Source organism: Periophthalmus magnuspinnatus, chromosome 15 (assembly GCF_009829125.3).
Source record: "Periophthalmus magnuspinnatus isolate fPerMag1 chromosome 15, fPerMag1.2.pri, whole genome shotgun sequence".
NCBI lineage: Eukaryota > Metazoa > Chordata > Actinopteri > Gobiiformes > Gobiidae > Periophthalmus > Periophthalmus magnuspinnatus.
In genome coordinates this window covers 7,175,220-7,200,030 of record NC_047140.1, presented here as the reverse complement: position 1 = coordinate 7,200,030, position 24,811 = coordinate 7,175,220, and the positions used below count along the sequence as shown (strand labels likewise).

The 24,811-nt window shown below is 40.0% G+C and overlaps 1 protein-coding gene across 2 annotated transcripts in view; it reads left to right on the top strand.

Annotated features, from left to right (window-relative positions):
* Positions 1-12,691: 12,691 nt before the first annotated feature.
* Positions 12,692-24,811, top strand: part of marchf8 (membrane-associated ring finger (C3HC4) 8) — a 220,093-nt gene continuing 207,973 nt past the window's right edge. Inside the window, exon 1 of one of the 2 annotated variants that reach the window (XM_055227156.1) lies at positions 12,692-13,064. The gene's annotated coding sequence lies outside the window, so the exon portion shown is untranslated. The remainder of the gene's footprint in view (positions 13,065-24,811) is intronic. The other variant, XM_055227155.1, reaches the window with a different exon arrangement.

Below are 24,811 nucleotides of genomic sequence, written 5' to 3'. Positions count from 1 at the left end.
TTTATAACATTCTGATGTACGGGGCAGTTTGCATGACCTTAAAGGGGACTATGTTTTTAGGTGGAGTGTCCAAAATCATCTATTCTCAGTGGAAAAGTTGTTTTGGCTGGAATGTTCCACCAGATACTCCACCAAACCCAGTACTTTTTGGCAATATAGACATGCTGGTGTGTCCTTGGGCAAGACACCTAACCCCCTTCACCCCAGTGTATGAATGTGTGTGAATGTGTGAGTGTTTCCTTCATGTAAAGAGCTTTGAGTGACTTGAAAATGGAAAAGCGCGATATAAAAATGTGATAATTTTCCATATATGTGTGTTTAGACCAAACTCTAGCAAGAATATCTTCATTACACAAGCTGGCGATGGACCCTTCACCGGAAAAGTTACATTGTGCACTTTTAACTTATTAAATTACCTATTTTTCAGCTTTTTTTTTTGTACATTACCATAAATATTCGTATAAGTACAATACATATGAAGTCCTATAGACACATGAAAAGACATCAGCCACATTTATTCATGGGTAGAGTGATTAGATCCACTGACATGCAGGTTGGTGGTGAAATTCCAGCTCCCACAAATGAGTACTGCCATTGTGTGTGTCTGTGTGCACTGGTGTATCAATGTGTGTGTGAATGTGTGAGTGTTTTTTTGATGTAAAGAGCTTTGAGTGCGTTGAAAGACAGAATAGCGCTATATAAAAAAGCCCATTTATTCGGCCTATATCAAATTTGATGATGAGCATTTCCACGTCTAAAACCTTTAATTGACCCGATACTAATATAAACTCTTGTTGTCATTTCAAAAGAATAATCAGAGCTGGTCAAAATCAAAGTTCCCTCCAGGCCCCGAAATCCTATTGAAATTCAGGACAAAGTGGACAGTATTACCCTCGCCCCGGGCTACAGTTTTAAAATCCCACATAATTGGAAATACTTAGACATTTATGAGAGAAGCTGGTGTGGTGAGGATGTCTTTAAAAAACAAAACTAAAATGCAAAAATGTTTACGGTGGTGCAGTGGGTTAAGCGTTTTCCCACCAACCAGAGAGTCGCAGTTCAACCTTGCCCAACACAAATTGAGCGTATTGGCCTATAAAGTTGCATCATGTAGCTGGTTGGGACAGGAAGGGCATCTGGCATAGTGAATAGGGTGGACTTGATAATTTTGAATGGGAAAAATTCCTCAAAATCTGCTAATTGTCTAAAGCCTAATGGGATCTTACCTCACAGACTGCGGGCTGCACACAGAGGTACTTGTCGCTAATGACCCGTTTTATATCTTCCAGTTCTGTCTGTTGAATTATTTGTAATGTTCTGAATCCCCAATATCTGAACTAACACCACAGTAATCCATGCATTTTGTCTGCCTCCGAGCTAAAGCACGGATCATTATTGCATCACTGGCGTCCATTTTGTGCGTCTCTTCTTCATTCCCTTCCATTTCTCTCACAGACTTTGAGCCAGAGTAATTGGGCTGCGGAGAGCGCTCAGAAAATACACCCAACAACTTCTGGAGCCGTTAATCTTCATCATAAATCCACAGTAATACAGCACGCACAATTTATAGCACAAGTTTGTTTCATTTTAAAGTTTGCTTCGAGCATTCATACAGACGTTCAAACATCCAGACGATCGTTTTGTGGTCTGTAACGCGTGGTAAATCGGCACATTGTTGTATAGCGCTTTTGTACTTTTAAGGCACTCAAACTGCTCACACATTCACACACACATTCGTACACCTCTGCACACAGACGCTGGGGGCGAGGGAGGATTAAGTGTCTTGCCCAAGGACCTTCGGATCAGAGCACAAACAATCTACCAGCTGAGCCACTGTCGCATCTTTGCTTTCAGTTCGTTTTGGTACCAATTTATAATAATAACTACACCTTAATTAGCATTACTAAAGCATGAACAAAGACTTAATTCATACTGAACAAAGAGTTTATTCAGAATTAGACTTAGTAACGCCTTGATTCATCGGTTAAGTTAGAGACGGGGGTTCATTATGCAGCATCAAGCCTGAGTCATTCTTAATAAACACAGTGCTCATTTCAAGTCTTTCCTCATGTTTTATTAAAGACCCTGAAAAGACCCATGTTTTTGGGCAACATGTGTCTCTATATTGTATAAGCAGCTCTTGACGTCAAAATAAGTCACCTGTGTACTGTCATCTAGTTATAAAGCGTATTACTGGTCACTGAAAGCTGTGAAAAGTGCTTATAAACTCATCATGGTGAATAATTAGGATGCTCTGAATGCACGAAGTAAGTGAGGAATAACTCTGGACCACTACAAACAGTTTAAATTGAACTACTTCTGTTTTCCACCTTTAAGGCTTTTCAAATTATAGGTCTTTATCTAAAGTGTCAGTGTTAGTTTGGTCAATCGGGCACATTTTTATATAGAGCTTTTCCACCTTGAAAGCACTTTACATCGAGGAACCACTCAACCATTCACGCACACATTCATACCACAGTGTACACAGACACTGGGGGCAAGGGTGGTGGAAAATCTACTTAAGTATGCTACGTTACAGATTTTACGTTACATTCCACCACTACTACAGCTACTCTGAGTCCATCCTAAATGAAAAACTCTGTTAGATACTGTGTAATGTAATGAGTCGTACCTCATAATCACAGTTGTGTAGCTCGTGTCCGCACTCAGAGCCGCTGCACCTGCTTTAGATTCTACCGAAGCCTGCACTGGACAATAATCACACACGTTTCTATCAGCTTCATGGCTCTGGTGCACTCTGGACCAACTTCACACAGATGAATGTTTGTAGCCCCCAGCACAAAGTCTGCACAGGTCCATCGGCCAAAAACAGAACACGACGGGCAGGGCTGGATCAAATACTCTATTGTTACTGAAGTAAAAGTACAGATACAGAGGTTACTCAAGTAAAAGTATCACGTGAAAAAATCTTCCCGTTTAAAAATGTACTTTAAGAGTGAAAAGTAAAAATATTTTGCAGAAGTGTTGTTCAGTTGTTAAAGTCTTAAATGTAATGATATTGATTAAAAAATTAGATGTGTTTAGGTCAGCATTTGTAGTACAAAACTATTTTTTTTTTTTTTCTTATGAATTTTGTGTATTTATTTTTGTTTTGCTCAAAGCCGAAGGTTGAACTCAAAAACTTTAGCCAGGATGTTTCCACGAACATGGTAAAAATAACCCCTCAAATCACATGAAAAGTACTTTTATCTTTTCAGTCCAGTTAAAAATTGCAGTGGAGTAAAAGGAAAAAGTATTAAGTATTAAGTACAGTACTTTTCTACTAGTACTTGTACTTTGTTACCTTCCACCACTGATGAGAAATGGGATGTGAGTGACAAATTAGTGAATGGAACTGCAAAAAGTATTTCTACATATATCTCAAATTTGGACCATGTCTGTTTACAGTGGTGCAGTGGATTAAGTGCTCGCCCACCAACCAGAGGGTCACAGTTCAAACTTTGCTCAATAACAAATGAGCTCATTGGCCTGTTTTAGCTGCATTATGAGGCTTGTCGTGACAGAAAGGGAGGCCATCTGGTTTAAAATTATATATAAAAGAACAAAAGAACTGCCAAAAATAATGCATTCTGGGTAAACAATCATTTTCAAACTGGTGAGGAGCGCACAGAACATTAGCAACTGGCTTAGTTTAACTTAGCATTAGATTTATCCAGAGTTATCAAGTTATATTTATCCAGAGTTATGTCGAGACATAACCTCTGATGTATCATTTGAAGTGAATGTAAGTGGAAGGACAAAACATGAAATAAACTACTATTACTTACAACATGGACCCATTGTGGTATGTAATTGTTACTTATACTGCAAGTAACTACTCAACAGCTTTGTCTGAATAAAAGTTCAAACATTATGCAACGTTCTGGGCCTATATCAGTCACTAAATAGTCTCTTTACGTCCAAATAAAACCAAGATATCGGTGAATCGATACTCAATCCAACAAATTTTCCTGGATCGGTGCTGATATTTGATACCAGTATTGATTTCAGTACATCCCTGCTTCCCACCTCTGCTAACTGCCAGCTCAGTGTTTGACATCTTGACCTGTATTATGAGAGGTATAATACTCCCTACAACAGAATCATACCCAGACTGGACTTGTATGTCTCTGCTCATTACCATCCGCTGCGTCCTGCATCCTTATTGGTGGGCCGTGTTCCCGCTGCCTCTGGATTGACTCCGGTCTCTGCTCCTGCGGTTGCTGTATCGTTTTAAACTAAACAAGATGTGTTTCGCCGTTTATTATCTGAGTAAATTACTTAGTCGAGACACTAGAGGTCACCCTGTTGTAAATTTAGGTGACAGGCAATTTAGCTCGACCTTCAGGTGCTTGTTGTTTATTTTGACTCATTTTGTTTATATTCACCTACTCACCTTGTAAAAGAATAGCCGCTTATTATCAGAGGTGGGTAGTACTCAGTTACACGTACTTGAGTAACTTTTTAAAGAAATGATACTTTTCAGAGTTCTTTTCTACTTGAGATTTATGTTGACAATATGCATGTGTTTCCTGCATCATTCCCTCAGATATGATGTTATTTTCATGTTTTATTAGGTGCTTATTCACACTTCACAGCGAGAACATTAGTTTCCATGCCTTTCTGTGCAGAGTTTGCATGTTCTCCCTGTGTCTCTGAGGGTTTCCTCTGGGTGCTCTGGTTTCCCCCATCAACCCAAAACATGCACAATGGGTCAAATCCTCCAGCTAAAGTCCTGACCGAGCCTCGCAACAACATGACAGAGATGGGTCCCTGGGCGAGGTGTTGTGGCACTCACTGCTCCTGATGATGTGCTCCAGCGGCCCTGAGGGATGGGTCAAATGCAGAGGACACATTTCCCTACAGAGACATTAAAGTTACCTCAACCTCAACCTTTTATCTGTCCAATTACATTCACTTCAAATTATAAATCAGATGTTACTCTTATTTGAATAGTACTTTTCCCAAATTCTTTCTTTTACTTTTAATTTCCACTACTTTGTACTTGTACTTGAGTAAAATTATTTTGATGTAATGTTACTCTGACTTGAGACAGATTTTGGCGACTCCACCTCCTCCATTTTGGTTGTGTTACTTCCTTTCTGAGAATTTGAAACGTGTAGTCTCATGACTCTTCTTTGAACTCTCGGGCTATTTCAGTTTATTCTACACACAGTGCTTTCTCATTTCAGCTTGTGCTCAGTGGTCAAATAATATGTAAAAAACATTTTCTAATACCCAAATGATAGTTTAAATCAGTGTGTGGCTGATGAACAACTTTCTCCAGCAAAACTCAGACAAGACTAAAGTCATCATCTTTGGTCCACAGAAACATAGAGAAAGTGTCAGCAGTCACCTCCAGTCTCTCTCTAAAACCTTCAACTCAAGCTAGAAATCTAGGGGTAATAATGGACTGCAGTTTTTTTACCATCTAAAAACCACTACAAAAATCAAAGGTTTACTGTCAAAACCAGACTTAGAGAGACTTATCCATGCATTTGTCTCCAGTAGGTTAGACGACTGTAACGTCCTGCTCACTGGCCTTTCCAAATGAGCCTTAACACAGCTGTAGTACATCCAGAACACTGTCCTGGCTAGAACCAGGAAGTACTTCACAGATGTGTCCTGTGGCTCAGGTCTCTGGCTCCTGTGGCTCAGAGAATAGACTTTAAAGCAGCTCAGTGTGAACAAGTCTCTCCATGGACCAGCAGAGTCAGGACTAAACATGGAGAATCAGTGTTTCAGTTTTATGCAGCTAAAACCTGGAACTTCCTGAAGATGTGAGACAGACCTCTACTTTGACGATGTGTAAATCCAGACTCAAAACAATTCTGTTTATCTGTGCATATGACTGAAAGGGTTTTATTCTGCACTTTTCTCCTTTAATGTTAATTTTATGATGATTATTTATGTTTTGATCTGTCGTATTGTGATTTTAATGTCTTTCTTATTCTGTAAAGCACTTTGAATTACTTTGTGTACGAATTGTGCTATACAGATAAATGTACTTTGTCTAAATTACTGAGATTATAGAGGTGAGTAAAGTAGACAAAAACTGTACTCAAGTAAGAGTAACGTTTCTTCAAAATAATATTGTTCAAGTAAAAGTACAAAGTAGTGGTGAAAAAGAGTGAAAAATATTTGTAAAACTACTACTGAGCAACTGTCTGATTTACAACTTACAGTTAATGCAAATGGAAGGACAAAACATGAAATAAAGCACAAAATCCGGTATTTTTTTAAGCATAGACACAAAAATAAGACAAATTAAATCATATTTGAAGAAGTGGTGCAAATCATTTCATAATGTCAACATAAAGCTTTTGTCACTTGAGGAGTAACCACAGACTGTATATATAAATGGACATAGCTAACCTGCTAACCGCCGCGTTCCAAACATTAAGTCAGCACGGGCGCACTTCCGGGTCCATCGATTCTGGCTCAAATTCACTTTACATCGAAAAACTGTGGCCCCTCTCTCTGTAACTGCTGCTGCTGTGAGCCTCGTCATTTTGGTCTTAAAATAACTGCAAGCCTCGATCAGCTTCATGGAGTCAAAGAAGAAGAAGAAGAAGTACAATTTCTTTCATTTATTCAGTGAAGATTTTCTACATGGATCCCTCTCATTTGGGCATGATCTAGTTGTAATCCTGAAATATCTCCTCTGTGTTTTTCAATTTCAAGAATGAGGAGGAGGAAACATATTTAAAATGCCACTATATAAGGATCTACTAATCACAGGGGAATACAAATCTACTTATTATTGAAAATGTTGGCTGCATAGAAATACACTGTGTCCTATCACAACCTGGAATGTGCTCATGATTCATACACAACCAGTGGAACAGGTTCACTGTATTGTCAGACACCCACATGGCAGAGCAAGTGTTTAACCACAAATGTGAGCGTGTCCTTTAGGCTCCAGCTCTGCCTCTGCACCGCTGGAAAATACTGCACTTATCACACAGGAGGAGGCCTTTACTGTAGGATTAACCACACCAGAAACAGAACGGTTTAGACTCTCACCTTACAGTAAGAACAGTGGTCATCTGTGTCGGTTTCTTAGGGGAATTTTGACTTCACCATATCGTTTGGCGTTTTGGTTCTCAAGACGATTATTCAGTCAGAAAGCAGAATGAGCATCACATGAGTCTCACCTTTGGGTAGCCAGTTTCAGTGGTGAAATGCAGTTTTAATCTGAGTCATCGCCACCTAAACCCCAGAACCTGCAGCCAATCATAAATCATAAATGCTAGTGCAGCTAATAATAATAATAATAATAATAATAATAATAATAATAATAATAATAATAATAATAATAATAATAATAATAATAATAATAATAATAATAATGCATGTTTTTTAATTGTTTTAATTTTTTCTATTTGGTTATATTTATTGCACTGAAAACTAAAATAAAAAACATAGCTTATTCTGAACAGGCTTACATTTCCACAAACCTGACTTGTACTTGGCCTGTAGGAGCACCTCTTCCTGCTTTTTTCCATGGAAATTTTGTTCCTTTCGCCTTAATATTTCACGGAATATGGCGTAAAACTTCATGGAGAATGCTCTGAAGTATGGTTTTAACTTTTTATATTCTATGGCATCATGCAGGTGACATCAATCATCAACTGTATTACTGTACTCCTATAATTCCATTCAGATGGCGGACTTACAGAAAGTTACATACTGTACCTTTAAAGCTTATATCAAATGCAGAGAAGAACTATTGTCAAGGCAAATGGCAATAGTTCAAAACACAGCAGACAAATACATCTGCATTTATTAAAAAGCCCATTTGACGTTATTTTCTGATCTATGTTATATTGTTGTTTCCTCATCCTCATCGCCCTGGTGTGTGGAGTTTACAGAGTTTCAACAGCAACACACAGATCACTTCAGTTTATCATCAGAGTTTTAAAATATCGTAATTTTTTAATTTTTTTTTTTAATGTGTTTTTTGTTTCATTTTTGCAGGTTTTATGGTGCAATATGTAACTTTTCCTGTGGAGGACACATCACTTCTCTATCTCTTCTCTATATATATGTCTATCTATCTATGGAGATGCTATTGCTTTGCCTGAAATGTTTCACAGTACGGCATTAAAGGGACCATATTAGGCTATTTTCTGTTATAGTGTTGTTTCCTCATCCCAAACAGACCTGGAGTAGTGTTTTGTTTCATTCACACATCCTGCATATTTAGGCTGAGTTCTTTTCTCACACTGAAAACCCTCTGTTCCACCTTGTGATGTCATGTGGTGATACAGGAAGTGCTCCACTATATTTTTAAACTCCATACACCTTCACTAGAATCGTGTGGATGATTTCAGCCCTGGAATTGCCAATCTCTACTGAACAAAAGATAAAAGGAGCTGTTATCTTGAAAACTACCACTTCATGACATCACAAGGTGGAACAGAGCATTTTGAGCTTGGAGATGTACAGACTAATAATAAAGTGTTACTCAAACATGTGTGAATGAAACAAAACACAACTCCAGGTCTGTTTTTGAGGAGGTTACAACATTATAGTGTAACTAAAAGCCCACAAGAGTCAATTTTTCGTAAAATATCGGACCTAAAATGCATAACTAAATCTGTCAGTGAATCATCTTTATAAAGTGCTGTATTGTAGTGAGAAGTTGAAGCAGTGGAACAGCATTCTAACAAGGCCCTGACTGCGCCTGATAATAGAACTCGTCTGCACTCTGTAGGGTACTTGAACGCTCTCTTTAAATGCATTTAGATTGTGTTAAATAAGAACAAGTGTAACCGCTGGTGTTGATTGGCAGAGTATTACCGTAATACCCCTTGTGGATGGCACCGTGGTTTACTATTAAAATGCATTGGCTTTTGTGAGAGGCGCGTTTACATTCCCTGTCCGCACACACTGATTGATCTGGGTCATGAGTGGATTCGGGGCTAACTCCAGATACAAGAGACTGCTGCTGCCACGGCCGATCGAAAATACGATTAAATGTAGCACAAAGGACAAAGGATCTATACGGGTCATTCAGTCCAAATCAGTGCACTGGTATTTAACGGTGAACTATGCTTTTCCAGTTGGGGGTCTGCTCGTTGCTTGTCTCCATGGAGATGCTATTACTTTGCCTGGAATGTTACACAATGATTTCTATCACAAATCTCCTGCAGTTTTTGACGTGTGGTTATTGTGTTTACTATGTTCACATCTGTCCAGTGCTAAAACGCTTCTAGTTTTCTCGTCTGACATGACTCATTCTCACTGTTGCCAGTTGGGGGCGCAAATGTCCTAAATTAGGCAAAAGCATCTGTCAGGTTATAAGTTTTGTGAAGTGCCAATGCGTTTTTAAGACTGTTTTTACCAACTTCAAACCGGTAAAGGCGGATCTTTAAATCAGGAAACAAAACCTAGTAATCCAGTAAATGACCTAGTCGCAGTGTAATTCTCACAGAAACTTTTCAAAGAAACAAAGCACAGCGCACTGCAAACTTCCTCAAACTTGCTCACTTCTCTTCTAAGAATATGCCTTCTGCCTTCAAAGCTCAGAGTTTTTGGATTTTTATGTTACGTTTTTTTTAAATATAGATCACAAACGTAGAAAATCACACAGGTAACATTTCTGTACAGACACACACTTTATAAATGACACCTCGAATCATTTGACCAGTTAAAGAACAAATATTATAATGATTTGGGTTGGTCTTTTACCGTGCTGTTTGTACCTTTGCTTTTGAATTTCATTTTTTAGAACTTAAAATAATGTATATCTTCAGACAACAGACACTTTATTTGTACTGATGTCCTCTCAGTACTCGGAAATGGGATTACTATTCAATAAACAAGCCACAGGTGGGGTTAGCAACTTGTTCAGACCTGCTAACAGAAGCATGCAGCTGCAACGATTTGACAGGAGACATACTCAGATTTTGATTTATGAACTTGAGACAGCACAGGAGACCTCCAGACCTTTACCTGTGATGTCACAAAACTGGGAAATTTAATATTGTGTGTTTTTATGGGGCTTCAAGGGAGAAGACTTATTAAACAGGGATTCATCAAACAAGAATCATTTTGAGTCTGGATTTAAATATTGTCAAAATAGAGGTCTGTCTCACATCTTCAGGAAGTTCCAGGTTTTAGCTGCACAAAACTGAAACACTGATTCTCCATGTTTAGTCCTGAGTGACTCTGGGCACCAGCACTAACCTAACTAACATGTTGGACTAACCTATTGGAGACAAATATATGGACACGTCTCTGTACTTTAGACTGTGTACTTTTGCTTGTTACTCTGTTTTTAGATGGTAAAAAGCTTCAGATGATTTGATTTGATGTGGCTGTTAAAGTTCATGTCTGAGTCCATTATTACCTCTAAATTTCTAGCCTGATTTGAAGCTTTTAGAGAGAAGGACTGGACGTGACTGCTGACACATTCTCTTTGTTTTTGGTAAAAGCTCAAAAAAGTCCGTTTTATATAATGTGTTTTTAGTGAATGCTTTCCTTTGTAGTTTATTCATTTGCATCACAACTAGAGCCAATACAGCTTCAAAAAACAATATCCTCACCTGCCCTGCTTCAGTGCTGTTCTTTCACCGCCCTCCTCGCCCCCTCCCTCCCCTCTCCCTACAGCTGCCTGCATCTGCCCGTCGCACGCGGTCACATGGGTCACTTCTGCGGTGCCCACACTGTCCAGACGGAGTACAGAGCCCCCCTTGTGCCCCCCCCCCGGGACACTGTGGACAACTGTGCATCCGTAATCAGCTCCCAGACAATGGCGGGCTTCAGGCAAGATTCCAGTCAACGCCGATGCAGAATGATGGAGTCTGAAATTGGATGTGATTGTATGTAGTCATCATAAACAGATGCAGAGAGATGGCATTATACTGTACGCTGTGGTTCTGTCACTGTTCTGCATCGTGGTGACATCAGTGCAGAAGCTCAGTAGTGTTTACCATGGTCATTTACATATTTTACTAAAGGCCTGTACCTGATTTTTTCCCCTTATGTGTGAGCAAAATGTGTCTTGCTCCAGTCCAGATATATATTGTATAAGCAGCTCTTGAGTCAAAATAAGTCTTCTGTGTACTATTTGCATCTGCTTTGGTCTCTAAAAGCTGTGTAAAGTGCTTATGAACTCATCACTGTGAATAACTAGGATGTTCAGAAGACATAAGAACCATCTAAAATGAACTACTTCTGTTTTTCACATTTTAAGACAGTAGAAATCAGGCGTTTAATACAACTGCACATTTGGCATTCATATTTCTCATTATTTCACTAGATATGAAAGGAAACGATTCAAAGTTTTTGTGCCCTCTGCTGGCAAAGAAGGGAAAGGCAGTTTTGATAAGGCTAAAACATCTGCTGTTTGTATGATGTATGGGGTTTAAACATATGAAGCAGAGATGACATGGCTTCAGAAAGTTTAATTCCTTCAAAGACACAGATACGAAACCTGATGGAAAAAAATAAAATAAAATAAATCTCTGAATTTGCACCAATTATGCTGTGAATTTCTGAATGTTTTGTACAGATATAAGGAAAAAAAACACATTTTTCATTTGACAAAACAAGATCTCATGAAATTCACCGCAGGATCCATGTGATTGTTGAGGATTCAGGAATAAAAATTATTTCAACACATTTTGTATCTGGCAACACCCAAATTTAATGGAAGGAATTAAAGGGAAACCACTGCACCTATGGGTTTCAAATTTCTGAAAAATTAGGACTGTTATAGTGATTTAAAACAATTATAAACAAAACATTACATCTTCTGAATGAGAAAACACCCAAAAAATACAACTATAACTGTGAGCTACTAACTGAAACCCAGTCATGAATTTAAATGAATGCAAAATACAACTCCAGCTGTTTTTGTAAATATATTTTCATAATTAAGCAGTAAAATTACACCACAAGTCATTTCGGCACAACACTGGACCTTTAAATCGCCCATATTACTCTGTTTTCTGATCTATGTTATAATGTTTCCTCATCACAAACAGACCTGGAGGTGTGTTTTGTTTCATTCACGCATATTTAACATTACAAACTACAAATTTACAAGGTGGAAAAAAACTCCACCTTGTGATGTCATGTGGTGATACAGGAAGTGCTCCTCTGTGTAAACTCCGTACACCTTCACGAGAATCACTTGGATAATCTCAGCCTCGGAGTTTCCCCATCTATACTGGCAAAAGGTATCTGTTAACTTAAAAACTACCGCTTCATGACATCATAAGGTGGAACAGGGCATTTTGCGGTTTGGAGATAGAGACAGACTAATAATGCAGGATTACTCAAACATGTGTGAATGAAACTAAACACAACTCTAAGCATTTTTTGGATGATCTAACAACATTCCAACATGACTTAAAGCTCACAAGAGTCAATTTTGCGTAACATAAGAGCTTTAAGTTACTTCAGGACAATATTAGACCATTAAAATAGGCCTGTCCTTTATCAAATTGTGCTTAGCGTCATCACCACCTCTATATGCCACTCAACTCACTATCACGCTCCCATCTGACAATTAGCTCTCCAAGTATTGACCAGCCCTCCTTTTCCTCTTCCTCCCTCCTCATCCCTTCCTCTTCATCATCATCTCTCTCTCTCTCTCCCTCCTCTGTCCTTTAAACCCATTACATCCCTTACTCTATCCCCCCCTCCTCCTCCTCCTCGGTTCGATCGTAAACGCGGAAGTGGCTAAATGACGCACCACCGCGCGCACTCAGCCAGCGTCCACAGCCTCCTCAAGCACTCTCACGCACTCTCACGCACCCTCACGCACCCTCACGCACGGCTCCTCTGAGTACACACCAAACCAACTGAAGCACTATCGTCATTCTTCGCCCGTCAGTGAGAGGCAGAGCGGAGCAGACATCGCTGGGCGCTCCTCCACTCCGTGAACTCGGGACTAAACTGGGATGCTTTTTACGCACGCTTAACGTCGCCTTTTTACGCGTCTACACCGAATACAGAAGCGATTGTGAATTCGTCTACGTGTGAGCGAATTTGGATTTAATTTGGAGACAGTTTGGATCAAGGAGAGACAAGAAATCGTGGAAATAAAGGTATGCCTTCTGTGTGTTTTTACATTGTCTAGCGCGCTCCGCAGTACGTGTCAACTACTCAGCTTCGATGCAATGCTTTCTTACAAGGAAATGCACGCACTTTTTGTTTTGTAATCCCCAAAACTAACCTTGTACTAGTTTGCAACATGATTTTGACGCACAAGAAGCCGCCAGTGAGTGCACCTGCTTGGTTGGTTTACGCACCAGTAGCGCTCGGTAATTTATTAGGGAATATTTTGCACCTCACAATACGAAGCTTCGGGCTGTTTGCACTAAATTAAGAAGTAGAATCGTGGAGTCATTGTTGTCTTGTTGCAGATCGATGGAAATTCACGCTCGTTTTGGCTCGTTTACGCGCGGGACACTGTTAAAGGCGCGGTTGCTGATTATGGAGTGGCAAAAATGATCAGGTGCTGCTTTGAAAACTTCCCATCCACCACCTGTACTCAAGTTCTTTTGATTTAAGTAGCGTACAAGGCTTTTAAAATTTAAATTTATGCAATATTGGGCTTTTTATGGGAGTCTCAAATGACAATAAATCCTGGGCTTGGCTTGGGTATCTATACTGTTATTTTAAAAAGAATTGGGTTGCTTGATTTGCCTTGGCTACTGTGGAATAATTACTAGCCTACTTGTCTGGCTGCAGTGTCTGGTTTTTGGAGTAAACTAGCTTAATTTTTTTTTGCAGGCTTTTAGAAGAATTTTATTATTTATTGAAGTTATTGGTGTAGTCAAAAGTCACACATTTTTAGAGGACATTTGGCACATTTTATCATTTGGGAGTATTTTTGTTTTACCATGTTAATCCTCCTTTGATGCTTGAGGACATATTGCACCCTTTTTTGAATCCTAAGTAGCCCCATAGAGAATAGCCCTACAGTGGCAGAGTGGTTAGCCCCTTTGGCTCATACAGCAGGATGGTTGTGACAGTGAGTGTAGGGATAAGGGAGGGGGGTCTGTCTGCCTGTGCTGCTGTCAAGAGGACATCGGGTACTTTAATGTCCCAGCCAATAGCGTTCGTATACACTGAACAGTTGTGTTGTCTGGTTAGAGTCTTATCCGCGCAGACTTATTTTATGGATTTAAAATGTTGTCAGTTTCAGAACGTGCTCGTTTGATTCGACCATAGGACGGAGGAGATGGAGTTGAAATTAATAGTTTTTGGATGGATAAACAGAGATGCTTAGGCTGGTGAGTTAGAGGTGTCAGTGATGAGGTGAAGAGGAGGAGGAGGAGGAGGTGGAGGAGATGAGCTGAAGAGGGTGGTGGTTCTACTGCTGCGGTAGACATGGGCGGAGGAGTTTGAGTAGGTAGCATATTTTGATTAGCCAACAAAAAGAGGAAATACAGTCTTTCTGATTGGATTTTAACTTAACGAAAACTCTTGCCATGATGTCTGCTATAGTTAATGAGATGTTTCCATAGCAATTAAGAACTTAAACATTAGACTAGGCAAACCTGTGTAATAGGAGTTAATGAAATCAAAGTTGCACAATGTAACTTCTCTGTTGTAGGGTCCGCCACCTGCTTTCACTCTTTCAAGGTATTATGAATTATTATTACGTGAATGAAGCAAGACACACGTCAAACAGTGGACTCGATAAATAAAATCATTTCTAAATAGATGAAGACAGCATTTACTCGTCTGATTTTTCACACATAGTTATGGCAAAAGGTCACATTTTTATATCGCGCTTTTCCTCCTTCAAAGCACTCAAAGCTCTTTACATCAAGGAACCACTCACACATTCATACACCTGTGTACAGAGACACTGGGGGTGAGGTGGGTGAAGTGTCTTGCCCAAGGACACAACAACGGCATTAATTTGTGGGAGATGGAATTTGACCGCTCTACCAATGATGTTTACGTCGAGAGTGGGATTTGAACCGTCAACCTTCGGATCAGTGGAAAAACACTCATCTAATACATTTGTTGTTTTCAGGGTTACAAACTGTGATTTTTTTTCCTTTTAGCAACATTGAGTGATGATGGACTGTTTCTTTATGAGTCATATTTCTATAGAACAACGTGGATCTAAATCTGTACATAACATGAGTGTTCTAGTCACGCCTCGTCTCCACAGTCAGAGAGCTTCTCCTGTTATGCTCTTATCGACCGCAGTGTCACATTTCACTGTCCTCATCAGCTCACTAACTCGCTCTTTACTCTGACTCGCTCTCTCTCTGTCTGTCTCTTTATTTCTCTCTCTTTTTCTCTGTTTTCTCTCTCTCTTCTCTATCTGCATCTTTCTGGAGGCGACAGTAGCTTAGTTTGAGTGTTTGTCCACTGATCCGACAGTTGTCTGTTTGAATCCTGCTCTTGACATAAACATCATTGGCTGAACGGTCAGATCCACTGACCCACAGCTTGGTCGTGTGAGTCCAGCTCCCACAGATGAATGCTGTTGTGTCCTTGGGCAAGACACTTACCTCTCCTCGCTCCCAGTGTCTGTGTACACTGGTGTGTGTGAATGTGTGAGTGGGTCCTTGATGTAAAGAGCTCTGAGTGCCTTTAAGGTGGAAAAGCGCTGTATAAAAATGTGATATGATCTTTACCAGTCTCTCTTTAACTTTTTGTCTCCCTGTGTCTCTCTTTTCCACCCTCTCTCTGTCTTTCTCTCTTTGTCTGTCTTGTTCTTTTATGCCATCTCTCAATATTCTTTTCCTCTCTGTCTCTGTCTTGCTCTCTCTCTGTCTCTCTGTCTCTCTCTCTCTGTCTCTCTGTCTGTCTGTCTTTTCTGTCTGTCCATTTTTATTTCACCCTCACTCTCTGTATCTTCTCCATGTGTCTTGTTCTGTTCCCCCCCTCTCTCTGTCTTTGTTATCTCTCTCTCTGTCTTTTTGTCTCTGTCTTTTTTCTTTTTCTCTCTCTCTCTGTGTGTCTCTCTGTCTTTTCTGTCTGTATCTTTCTCTCTCTGTGCATCTTGATGTCTCTTTTCCCTCTCTCTCTGTCTTTTTTTCTTTCCCTCTCTCACCCTCACTGTATCTTTCACTCGTGTTCTCTCTTTTTTGTCTCTTTCTGTCCCTCTTTGTTGTTGAGTCTCTCACAAAAGTCTCTCCTGTGTTTTTCTGTCGTTCACCTGAGCGCTTGTACATTATTTCTTTTATGTTTTTGGTCTTTGTCACGACTTCATTTTAAATTAACTTTCAAATTTCAAAATAACCTATAAATTATGCATTATCCTGGTCTTTTTATCTGCTTTTGGTTACTTAATGCGCTTCATCCTTTGCACCTTAAAATAATAAGATTGTATATGGAAAAAACAGGTACACGCTTTTATTCTGGAACTCATACATAATAATAATAATAATAATAATAATGACAATAATAATAATGATAATAATAATAATAATGACAATAATAATAATAATAATAATAATAATAATAACGGCAATAATAATAATAATACCATAAATAAGACAATTTAATGGAGAATTCTTAATGTTTGAACTTTTATTTACACAAAGTTGTTATTTGAGAGAGAAGTAACAGCTACATGAGACATATAGATCACTTTTGTCATATTTTGTTTTTGTTTAAAGGAAATAAATGCTGTTTTTAATCTCAGCAGATATCAGCAGAAACCTAAAACTATACTATCATAATCGACTGAAAAATCTGGATTGGTGCATCCCTAAAAATACTGACAGCAAAAATGATTGTTCAATCGACATAGTAATTATCAGATTAGGCTGAGAGTGGAACGATCTCATCATCAGCCCCTGTGACACACACATATACGAGCGATTTGGATGAAGTGTCTTGCCTAAGGACACAGTGGCAGTTTTGGCCACAGCTGCTCCACTGTGGCACCTGCTATTCTCCCATCCAAGGAAAAGGCCTGTCACTAACACATTTACAAGTGTGGTATATTATTGAAGTAGGCCCGTCACAATAATCACTATATCGACTTATCGTTGAACATATGAAGCTGGAACAATATAGTTTGGGGCTCAAAATGTATCATGTGTACAATTTCTTTGCAAAAGTCTGGTGATTTTGGGTGTTTTTGTTGAAATAGGAAAAGATTGAGCTGCAGAGGGTTGAAAAAGTAACTTCTGTGGCTAATTACTGCGTCAGTCTGTTTATTTGTTGCAGCTCAGGCCTCTTAATGAGACTGTTTATTTAAAAATTATTGTTGTTGTATCAGTGGTAAAAAGTAGTTTCAATATTATCGTTTATCACAGTGTATCTCTGTAGCGACGTATTGTGTTTCAAAATGTGTTACTGTGACAGGTTTACGCTGAAGTAAATATAAATGATAAACGATAATATTTAAACCAAACATAAAGCAGATTTATCCCATAAAAAGTATTCTAAATGTGCACTATTATTAAAAACATGGATGGCAAGAAATAAATAAAAGAACACAACACTTCAGTAGTTGGTGTCTGTAATGAGTCATAGAAGTTCATAATCCAACCCTCTACTGCTCAAACGCCATCGTAGAACAGAAAAATAACCAAAATTCCCCACTAACACGAAGAAAAGTCCCCACGATAAATATTGACCTCCAAAAAGTACCAAGTACTCACCCAGATACATCTCCAACTCAAGGTAGCTGTTATATTATGCTACTACTTCTACTACTTCTTAAAGTGTTTGTCACTGTCCATCAAAAAACATTCAAATCTTTCCTTTCTTGTTCTTTTCCTCATGACATCTCCCTCTTTCCCAAGCATCTCCTCCTCTGTGTCCATTACATCAGTGGTGGTATAGAGGCTCATTGTCTGTGTGGTATCTGTGGAGTGTGCATACACAAGCGCCCGGAGCTGCATTCGTATGCTAGCTGCCGCTTCCCTCCGCTGTGTAACTAATCCTCCGCCCTCACATGGGATCGGCGTGTATGGATCGCCTTGTTGCTTCTATTTGAGTTCGCGTCCAAGATGTTTGAACAATAAGACAGAATGTGGCCTATTGGAGTCGCAAGCTGTTCAGTGTTTCAACAGAAGCACAAGTGGAAAATGTGCTCATGATTTCATCACAACAGCAGGTGGAGATGGCACTTTGAGATGTTTTTATGAAAGGGAATAAAAGGGAATGAAAGGAAGTGTGCTGATGATTTCAGAGCTGAGCTCGACTTCACTACAGGGCTGTCAACATGACATCTACATGAAGAACTTTAACATGGTCTGGTCACTGTAGTGCTGTTTTCCACAGTTTAAGACTTACAAAATGCATCCAATGCTTTATGGAACTGTTATTTATACTGCAGTTAACTACTGAACAGCTTTGTGTCAATGAAAATTCAAACATTATGAGACATCCTAAGCCTATTTCAGTCACTAAATAGTCCCCTAACATCCAATTAAAGACCCAACCAGGATATCAGTTGAACTGAAATCATGGAACTGATACACGATCATTTTCATGGATTGGCACCAATATTCGATACCAGTATTGATATCGATGCATCTCTAAAACTTCGAGCAATGCATATCTCCTGTTAAGGTTTATATATCTGTGATGTGTAATGTAATTTGTCACTATTGCCAGTAGTGATGATAAATGCCCAGTAAACCACTGTACAATTATCTTTTTTATTTTTATAAAATCCAACTTTTCTGAAAAAGTTTGGACATGCACCAGTTTGACATCCAGCTGTGTGACAGTTAAACAGTTAAATCATTATTAAACAAGCAACTTGGACATATTGTGTTATTTATGAAAATGTTTTAACATGTCAAATTTGTGGTGAGTGTCCAGCGGGGTGACAGCAGAGGTCACACACAGAGCAGGTTAACATGTGTCCAAGTGAAAGTGTAATGTGTAATGTTTGTGAAAAGTTGCTCTATAACTGATTTGTTTTTGAAAATGAAAAACGTCAAGTACCCAGATACAGGTGGGGCCAATAATGTGAGTCAGAACTTTCCAAATCCTGAACACAAAACAGCTTTATACTATGTTTGAGGTAACTACGTTTATCTGCTTCTTCTGAGAGTCTTTATTCCACTGTTATCGTTTACATCCACCTGTCACTCACTCGGAGCATCACAGAATAACATAACAGAGGCTGATCTGTGTGAGGAGTATGACTGCAACAGAACATCACTGGATCACAAAATGAGAATAACATGTTGTCTCAGGGATCAGATCAGTATTGGACTTGATATTCATTTTGTTACTTCAGCCTCGCTCCTGATTGGCTCTTTGGTTGCTATGATACTCACAGTCAGCATACCTAATATGGACTTCAGCTCTAAATTCATCCCTATAACCGCTCTAGCGTCGATGAGCTTCATTTGGCTGGAGCTGAACGCTGTGGGTGACTTTACACTCCCTCAGTCCACTTCTTTATACAGTCTGTGGTCAATACGCTCCGCCCCTTTGTGTCATTGAACTATGATGGACCATATACATATTTGTGTGTTTGCTCTGCCCAAATTTGGCTACTATTTCCACCCACACATTTTTACTACAAACCATCCAGTACTTTTATGGCGAATAGAAATCATACTCCCCAATCCGTCAGTACTACATTCTGGACAGAAATACTCACCTCACAAGTCTTACAGCATTATTCTGTTCTATTTTTATGCATTTGGCCCAGCTGTCAGTATAATAAGGTTTCCAATGACATATTTTTATATTGTCACATAAAAAAACAATCCAACAAATCCAAAATCCAATAAAAAAAAGTCCACATATATCTTTTAGCGGCCCTGAATCTGACAGCGTAGTAACTTCTTCAGACGTCGTAGGGAAGCAGGGTTTGGACGTGCTGTTTCTCCTCTTAAGACATTCTGGTGTTTTTTGTGTGTGTTGATGGCAGAGTTTCGGTTTAGGATGAGAACACTGCAGAGACGGGTGCGATATGGAAAAGTAAGGCTGTGATTGTGTTAGGAAGAGGAGGAGGAGGAGGACGAGGAGGGGGGTGAGTGAAGAGTCCGCAGCGTTAATGGACTGAGCCACTCTGAGCTGCTATGTTACCTCAGAGGCAGGGCAAGTTTATTTGTACAGCACAATTCGTAAACAAAGTCATTCAAAGTGCTTTACAGGAGAAGAAAGACATTAAAATCTCAATACAACAAATCAAAACATAAGCAGCAGCAGTGTTCTGGATGTACTGCAGCTGTCCTACAGTGAGCAGGACGTTACAAAAGTCCAAACTACTGGAGACAAATGCGTGGATAAGTCTCTCTAAGGCTGGTTTTGACAGTATATATTAGATGGTAAAAAGCTGCAGTTTCTGTCATAAGTTCTGCTCAGATGAGGAAAGAGGTGGAGTTTGTGTGAAAGTGATATTTATGAAGAGAAGATTTGACAAAAGAGAACTGGATGAATGTTTGTAATTTTAAACTGTAAATTTTAAACACTGAAATAGATATGTGAATGTTGTTGGTTAGAAAACAGTGGATGGCAGAGGCACATTAGGAGAGAGGTTGTGAGTCCCATTGCCCATGTACAAAAACAATCTAAAAAGTGATGGATGAATCAGTCTGGAGCTCAACAGTCCTGCTTAAAAGTCTACACTGACTCTAGAAGAACATTTCCATTCATTTTTCTCATAGACTTTTGGAAACATTCTAATATTTAGAGTTCAAAGGCATTGCGGAGGATAGCCAGCTGCGTGCTAACTAATATCCATAACACGGTTGTTTTTACTTTTCTCTGCTTGTTTCCATGGAGAGTAGGGCTGTCATTGACTAAAGACTTGTCCTGCTGATGTGTGGCAAAAGCTCTAAAACAATTCATTATCTCTCTGATCTAACCCATAACTGCATTCAAAATACTACAGCTGTGTGAGTTCATGCAATTTGTACATAAAAAAGGAAAGGAAAAAGGCAGATTAAACACAAGATTCACTTCTTCATATAATCCACGGCCTACCTTCTCCTCTCTGCTGTTGCTCTTTAGTCGACTAAGACAGATTTTGGGTGAAGGACCGAAGGAGTGAGGGACCGAAGGAGTGAGGGACGGAGGGACCGAAGGAGTGAAGGACCGAAGGAGTGAGGGACTGAGGGACCGAAGGAGCGAGGGACCGAAGGAGTGAGGGAGCGAGGGACCGAAGGAGTGAGGGACCGAGGGAGCGAAGGGCTGAAGGAGCGAGGGAGCGAGGGACCGAGGGACCGAGAGAGTGAAGGACCAAAGGAGCGAGGGAGTGAAGGACCAAAGGAGCGAGGGAGTGAAGGACCAAAGGAGCGAGGGAGTGAAGGACCAAAGGAGCGAGGGAGTGAAGGACCAAAGGAGCGAGGGAGTGAAGGACCAAAGGAGCGAGGGAGTGAAGGACCAAAGGAGCGAGGGAGTGAAGGACCAAAGGAGCGAGGGAGTGAAGGACCAAAGGAGCGAGGGAGTGAAGGAGCGAGGGAGTGAAGGACTGGAGGGGTGAGGGACTGGAGGGGTGAGGGACCGGAGGGGTGAGGGACCGAGGGAGCGAGGGACCAAAGGAGCGAGGGAGTGAAGGACCGAAGGAGCGAGGGAGTGAAGGACCGGAGGAGCGAGGGAGTGAAGGACCGGAGGAGCGAGGGAGTGAAGGACCGGAGGAGCGAGGGAGTGAAGGACCGGAGGAGCGAGGGAGTGAGGGACCGGAGGGAGTGAGGGACCGGAGGGGTGAGGGACCGGAGGGGTGAGGGACCGGAGGGGTGAGGGACCGGAGGGGTGAGGGACCGGAGGGGTGAGGGACCGGAGGGGTGAGGGACCGGAGGGGTGAGGGACCGACGGAGTGAAGGACCGACGGAGTGAGGGAGTGAGGGAGTGAGGGAGTGAGGGAGTGAGGGAGTGAGGGACCGAAAGAGCGAGGGGCCGAAGGACAACAGCCTTAATGGAGAAGTTTTGCCTTGAATGTTTCCACAGTGTGGCTTTTATGTTAAATTCAGACCATTTGAGCTTGAGAAGCTCTGTATACTGAGGACACACACTGGTTTTAAGTCATGGCAAATAACAACCAAAGTGTAGAGCTCATTCTGATTTCTGATTGGCTAACTCACATATGAATCAGAGCATGTTGAAAAGAGAATGAATGTAGAAAGACCTAATAAAAAAGTTCATTAAAAGCTTCATAGAGCTGTAATATTCCCGAGGACTTGACACCGTTTGCCATCTGACTGATTCACCCGCTGATTTCATGTCATTATAAAACAAACGCGTTCATAGTTAATGTTCATGTTAAATTTATGAAGAGAGCGTTCATGTGGTGTTTATGAGGACAAAAGACTCTCACAGCTCCCGGACACAGAGAAAGAAGTATGGATCATCTATGAAACATTTATATCGGGGCTTCTTTTGGATCTGGGACCGCTTTGTAACTGGACATATATTTAATTATTCAAATGAAATTGTAAAAAGCACCATGAATGTTATAGGGATTTGCAGATTTTTTTCCATGTGCTTGAGAAAACATTGCCTTGCCCCAGTACAGATATATTGTATGAAGCAGCTCTTGAAGTCAAAATAAGTCGGTTTTGTACATCTAATTATAAAACGTTGCATTGTACAAGAATCAGGAAGTGCACACTTTGTATCCTAGTTGGGAAACATCAACATCAAAACAAATATGGCTGCTTATGAGGACAAAAATTGGAAATATGGTGTTATGATGCAACATTTTCAAACTTGATTTTGATACGAAGGAATAGTCTAAATCCCAATTCCGATGCTACGATGATAATTAAAAACACAAGTTCTTTAGACAATAGAATGTGATTTTTAGCATTAAATTATAGTACTTACTTGTATATTCCCATGTGGTCTTATATCTGTGTAATCCCTCAGTCATCCAGTAGGTTCATAGTGGTCCATGGGTGTATACTAGTCTATGTGTCTTATACTTTTCAGATACAGCTCAAGATCATTCTAAAGATATTCAGGAAACATTCATTTCTTTTGATGCTAATTTTAGTATCGATTAGTATCTTATTTTTCTAATAAATCTGACTCCACAAACATGTATCGAGTTTAACTTAACACTCGATGAAGTGCATGGGACGTAATATCATTCTGAACTTGCATATAAAGAACAGTAAGCGTGAACCAGGGATGTGTGAAAATGGGGGTTGTCAAAGCAATCATGTCTGAACTTAAACAAGAAATCAATCTAAATACAAGTTTGAGTGTGCAAATATTAAGGGAACAATATAACATGGTTAAACTTCTAAAAAGCTGTATATATGTCTCCTTTCAGTCGAAGAAAATACACTTTGTATGCATTTCTGCGCTTTGTGTTCAGATGCAAATTGACAAATTGTAAACTTCTGGTGCCATTAGGGAAAAGGCATTTCAATTCCACTGTGTTGTTTTGTGTTGGTGTAAGGACATTATGTTTGCTCATTTGTCATGCATTAGCTGAACTATGGCGCTGTACACAAAATAAAAAGGCTTTCTGTTACAATCCGGGCCATTAGCATAATAATGTAGTGCATAAACTTTACATAGCACCAGTCATTTTCAGAGGCAAGGCGAACCTCAGAACTGTGAACCACGATCAAAAATAAACACAACAACTATTCTCCTGCAGCGCAGATATAGAGATAATATATATTATATATGTAATGAAATATAGAGTCTGCTGAAATAAAAATGGTCTGTTTGTATCTGTTGGGGCTTTTATCCAGTGTCTAGTGTTGTTCTTGAGCTCTGTTTGATTTGTATGTTTGAGTAATCTGATATATTCCAGACTCATGGTCACAACTCTCGTTGGATGCCTGCATCTGAGGACAGACGCTTGAAACATGTTGATGCGTGGTTCATTTCGGTATAAGTTCAGATTTTTCTACTCTCTCATCTGGCGACTGAACACCCAAACACTCTGCGTGAACGCTTGAAATGAACGTAGAAATGCAGGACTAGCCTAGCCTTCTGTTCCACCAGCTGATGTCATGAGCTGTAAACTAGGAAGTGTTTCTATGTGTTTTTATCTTATATCTACACCTCACCAGGCTCATGCTGGATTGAAATATGTAGCAGTCTGAATTACGTGCTACACATTTATAATTTATCTGTAACAGCTCTCACTGAACACAAGGTTGAAAAGGCAAAACATCATGAGAAACATGTGACTCTGACTCAGCCGAAGTGTCACAACAACAGAAAAATGTAACTTTGTTACATCCAGTAAACACAAGTGCGCGACAAGTGCTGACCTTCTGCATATTTTTAACAAAATATTCTGTATTTTCACTAAAATAGGCCAAATTACATCAGACGGTGTTGTTTTTCTTCAGAGTGTAAAATCTGTTTTACACCATAAGGCCTGTTGATGAAAAAGCTGATTCAATAATGATACAATTTAAATTGAGTTGTTGGCACAGTCCTGTTTTCTTTCGTTTTCCACATTTTCAAAGTTGCAAAAATGAAAAAAGTCTAAGTGTCCATAAGTACTTGACAGCAGCCTGATCCTCGTGTAATGTAAGACCTTTAATCAGTACTCTCCATAGCAATAAGTCCACATGGAGTTACTAACACGATGACATCACATGCAGGAGAAAGACATTACTCAGGATCGATGAAGCACTCCCAGAGCTCACGGGACACATCGCCAGGTCGGGTGAGGCAGATTGGGTTGGTGCAGACAGGAGGAGAGGACAGCACACTGGGATAGTGTTTTTGTTATTGCATTAGCACTGCAGCAGCAGCAGGGGATGTGTTCAGGGGCCAGCAGAGAGTCTGGAAATGGGATAACAGCAAAACAATCCAGCGTCCTGGAGTGAAGCTTCTGATTAAAGCACTATTGAGACATCCAGCAGGCTAGACAGGAGACATGTAGGGCAATTGGAAAGCTTGGGACATGTTTTTGAACCTCATAGGAGTA